This window comes from Bison bison, unplaced genomic scaffold (genome assembly GCF_000754665.1).
Source record: "Bison bison bison isolate TAMUID 2011002044 unplaced genomic scaffold, Bison_UMD1.0 scf7180017864476, whole genome shotgun sequence".
NCBI classification, from domain to species: domain Eukaryota; kingdom Metazoa; phylum Chordata; class Mammalia; order Artiodactyla; family Bovidae; genus Bison; species Bison bison.
Genome location: NW_011495037.1, coordinates 2,015,302 through 2,020,188, shown reverse-complemented (window position 1 = coordinate 2,020,188; position 4,887 = coordinate 2,015,302).

The following is a 4,887-nucleotide window of genomic DNA, read 5'->3' as shown; positions in this document are numbered from 1 at the left end:
CCACGTCCCAGGGTTTTTCAGTTCCCAGAAAGCCTCTCCAGAGGAAAGCAGATCCAAGCTTGGCATCCTGAAGGCGTGGATGAGAAGGAGACCCTGGTTCACGGCTCGGGGGCCACAGCCAGCGTTTTCTCACACTGGGTCTCATTCACCCCCGACTCCAAACCTGCAAAGCACATATCATTGTTCTGAGGCTTGCAGAGGAGCACTGACCTGGCCAAGGTCAGGCAGCTAGGAAGGGAAATTCAGACCCCAAACCCTGCTATCCCTTGACCTTCACGTGGCTTTTATTAAGATCTTCCTGCAACTGCAGCGCGACACCCTGGGCTCCCACATCAGGCAGGGGCTAATTGGAAGGCAGAGCGCTGAAACTTCCCGCTTGGTGTGGCGCGGCCCCGCCCTCCCCCTCTCCACCTGGAGCCAGGGCCATCTGTTCCCTTTTGTCTGGATGCAGGGGAAGATGAAACTAAATTTAAATACTAATAATACTTAACATTTGTCTGGAAAATGTTTTGCACACTAATTGCTGATTAATCCTCCCCAGGCCCCAGAGAGATTCTGTCCTTATATCCCCATTCGGCAGACAGGTTAATGGGACCCAGACCAGGAGGCTGGAGGGCGAATTGGGGGCTTACTGGGCAAGAGTCTAGTCAGTCTCCATCTCTGCTCAGCAGGACGGGGGTGGGTGAATAAATTCATCCAATTCATTGTTGCTCCACAGCGAACAGTAAAGCTGTAGCTGGATGCAAATTGACTTGGCTGTCTACCAGCTGCCTGATCATGGGCAGCCCCTGAGCCTCTCTGAGCCTCGGTTTCTTCATCTGTGAAATGGGAATAGTCTTCCCCTTTGTTTCAGTTAGTCATTCACCACTGCTGGCTGAGCACCCAACTTGCTGGCCCAAGGCCAGGCCCTGGGAGCCCGCAGAACGTGATAGACAAGGTTCCTGCTCTCTTGCAGCTGGTCCGTGTCTCACTGGAGAGACAGAGCAAGCAAGATAATCACAGCTGCTGACAGTGAAGTTGTTAGAAAACAAATTCATAAATGTATTTTTTTAAACCACAACACACCTCTAAATTCTTCTGGGTAATAAAGTTGAAACCACACTTCAGATGGAATTTGAACCCAGCCAAAACTCAGATTGGGAGTTGAACCCAACTGTCTTTTAGTTGAAATTGCTCATCTGTATCAGGACTTACCGAAGCTCAAGTTTTAACATCTCAGAGCAGAAGGAATTCAGAGGCAAAGAGATAGGTAAGAAGTGGATTTATTTAGAGAGATACACATTCTGTAAACAGAATTCTGTCCTCTCAAAAGATGAGAAGGGCCCTGAGATAAGGGGTGGTTAGTTTTGTGGGGTGGGTACTTCCATAGGCTAATGAGTGGGAGGATTGTTCCAACTGGTTTGGAGAAGGGGAAGAGATATGTAGGAATTGGGCTACTGCCCGCTTTTGGGCCTTTGATAGTCAGCCTCAGAACTGTCACGGCGCTAGTGGGCATGTCTTTAGATGTTAATGTATTCAGTTCAGTTCAGTTCAGTCCTTCAGTCATGTCCGACTCTTTGCAATCCCATGAATTGCAGCAGGCCAGGCCTCCCTGTCCATCACCAATTCCCGGAGTTCACTCAAACTCATGTCTATTGAGTCGGTGATGCCATCCAGCCATCTCATCCTCTGTTGTCCCCTTCTCTTCCTGCCCACAATCCCTCCCAGCATAAGAGTCTTTTCCAATGAGTCAACTCTTGGCATGAGGTGGCCAAAATATTGGAGTTTCAGCTTCAGCATCAGTCTTTCCAATGAACACCCAGGACTGATCTCCTTTAGGATGGACTGGTTGGATCTCCTTGCAGTCCAAATTACAATGAGCATATAATGAGGTTTAAGGTCCGCTGGAAGTCAGATCTTCTGACATCTTTGGTCTAGTTGGTTCTAATCAGTTTATGCCCTATCCTCAAGGGCTATGTCATTCTTTTAAACGTTGTGCCTTGCCCCCTTCCCTCCTCATTTTTTTTTCCCTCCTGTTCCAAAATGACTTATTTTTATTGTAATGTTCATCTAGAAATTAGGCTTCCCTGGTGGCTCAGATGGTAAAGAATCAGTCTGCAATGCAAGAGACCTGGGTTCCATCCCTAGGTCAGGAAGATGCCCTGGAGGAGGGCACGGCAACCCACTCCAGTATTCCTGCCTGGAGAATTTCATGGACAGACGAGCCTGCCAGACTGCAGTCCATGGGGCTGCAAAGAGTCAGACACAACTGAGTGACTAACACTTTCACTTTTTCCCAAACCGGAGGGAGGGGTCACAGTGGACAGAGTCATGGGCTTAAGAATCTTGTTGAAGCTGGGGGCACCCTAACATATCCTGGCAGATCCAGGGCAACAGCAGCTTCCCACTCGTACATTCCCAGGTAGGAGTCAGCTGTTTCTAGCATTTTCCATATCTCCCCTCTTGTATCAATCACCTTTACACTTTCCCAGAGTTTCCAAAGCCAGGCCTTTCTGGTAGAGTTGGGGTTGGCGGGGGCATGTGGTTTGCCAGCTGTGTTTTTTGAAACACCAATATTCAACAAGAGGACTTGAGGTCTACCTCTGGGATGAGAAGGGACCCATGCAGGGGTCTCCAGGCCCACAATCACCCCAGATAGCAAAGTTATTCTAACGTTCTTATCTATTTTCAAATTTCTCTAAAAAGAGAATTCCATTTCTGTGAAAGAGGTTGAAAAAACAGCCGTCTTTGTGGAGATGACCCAGAGTCAGGAGACCAGGATTTAAATTCAGACGTATCACTTAATAGCAAATGACCCCTAGCAGGCTGGATGCTTCGCCTATAAAATGAGCTTGCCATCTAATCAAAAGAATGAGACCATGGAGACAAACCCAGTGCAAAGCTTGGCTCAGTGGAAGCTCTCAAAAAGCTTATTTAAACCTGAATTTTTTTTCCCTTGGGTATTTAACAAGCCCGAGTAGAGCTGAGTTGCAATGTCTGACTTCACCACTAGGTGGACCCCGCTCGAAAAGGTCACGCTGCTAAGTCACTTCAGTCGTGTCCGACTCTGTGCGACCCCATGGACGGCAGCCCTCCAGGCCCTGGGATTCTCCAGGCAAGAACACTGGAGTGGGTTGCCATTTCCTTCTCCAGTGCAGGAAAGTGGAAAGTGAAAGTGAAGTCTCTCAGTAAGTGTCCGACTCTTCGTGACCCCATGGACTGCAGCCTACCAGGCTCCTCCGTCCATGGGATTTTCCAGGCAAGAGTACTGGAGTGGGGTGCCATTGCCTTCTCTGACGAAAAGGTCATAAGATCCTCAAAACAAATTCACACGTTCATTTATCAAGCCTGTAGCTCCAAAAATTTTGGTTACCCATTCATTTAAAAATAGGAAACACCTGTCTTTAGTTTAAGAGCTTCATATCTGGCCTTCCACAGAGGTGAAAAGTCCGCACAATTCATGGCAGGGCTAAGTCAATCACACAGCCACATGGCCCCATCGCCAAGTATGCACTTATTCTCAGATACAGCAGGTCTGACAGGGTCTCGCCTCTTCTGCACTAGTTGGTGTCCGAGAAAGCGATGAGCGTGGCCAGACAGCAAGGCGACTGTCTGGTAATGACATCTGGGAAATATCTGGTTTCCACACACGTGGGGAAGCAAGAGGGGCTACACACGGTGTGACAAACCTTTCTGAGCACATTGAGCTCCAAGCATCTCGTCTGTGCTGGGCACAGGGGTGTCATCTCGGGTCGTCACTACAATTTGACAGAGGAAACCAGGGCCTGGGAGAGTGAGTAACCCACCAGCCTCCCGCACAGCAGGTGGTGGAGCTGGGATTCGAACTGAGAACTCTCTAACTGGAGAGGCGGTGCCAGAACTGCTTGAAAGTAGAGACAAGGAAAGTGTTACATTTGGTCACCTGAATGATTCCAGAAGCAGAGAGTTTGAAGGGGAAGGTGAGACTCAGGACAGTGGCTGCTTCTCACCCTACACCCTAGACTTGCACGTGATCAAACATCCCCCCCAAACTGCAAACCTGCGCCTGGATACAAACACTCAGAGGCCCAGTCGGAAACCATGGCGCACAGGTGCTTATTTTGCACAAACCCCCAACGGATGCACCATAGGCTTACCCATGTGCTCACGTGGGTTCAAACACAGTGACACACAGAGGCCCACCCAGGGAGCAGTCACACACATGGAGATAACCCAGACACACGGGAGACACACGCCAGAACACACAGCCTGAACTTACAGGTGGAGACAGCTGGAGCGTGGAACTGCTGTGTGCCTGTGCCTGCTGTGGACAAAGCCCTGATCTGATCCTTAGGGTCCTGGGACCCCAAGCCGCCTCCTCCTCCTCACCCCACCCCTGCCCCCTGCAGCGCCAGAGGACAGAGGTCCTGGCTCACAGGGACACACAGGCACCTCTACTGCAGAGCTGGCTCTTGGATATGTGTTTCTCAGCGGGCCTGGGGTGGACAGGTGAGGGGCCTGCCTTCTACACCTGAGGTCAGAATGGCGTGGTGATTAGAAACACAGACTGAGAGGGGATCCAGGTCCCCTCCTCTCCTGCTGTGAGTGATCTCAGACCAGTCCCCCCTCTCTCTGAGCCTCAATTTTCCCATCAGCAAAATGGGAGTATGACACCTACCTTGCAAAGTTTTAGTGAGAAATGATGTGAAGTATGTAGAACAGCTAGAAGGAGTTGAATAAATCTGTTTACCTTTCCCTGACCTTGCCCTTCCATTGCTCACTGCTCAATGCAGCAGACAGACAGACAGACAGACAGACACCATTCAGTCAGGCACAAGCATTTCTCCCCTAGTCCCCTTTTCCAGGAGCTGAAGAATTATGGAGAAGACAGAGATCCAAACTGATAATAATTGTCTGACAGGAAGCGCT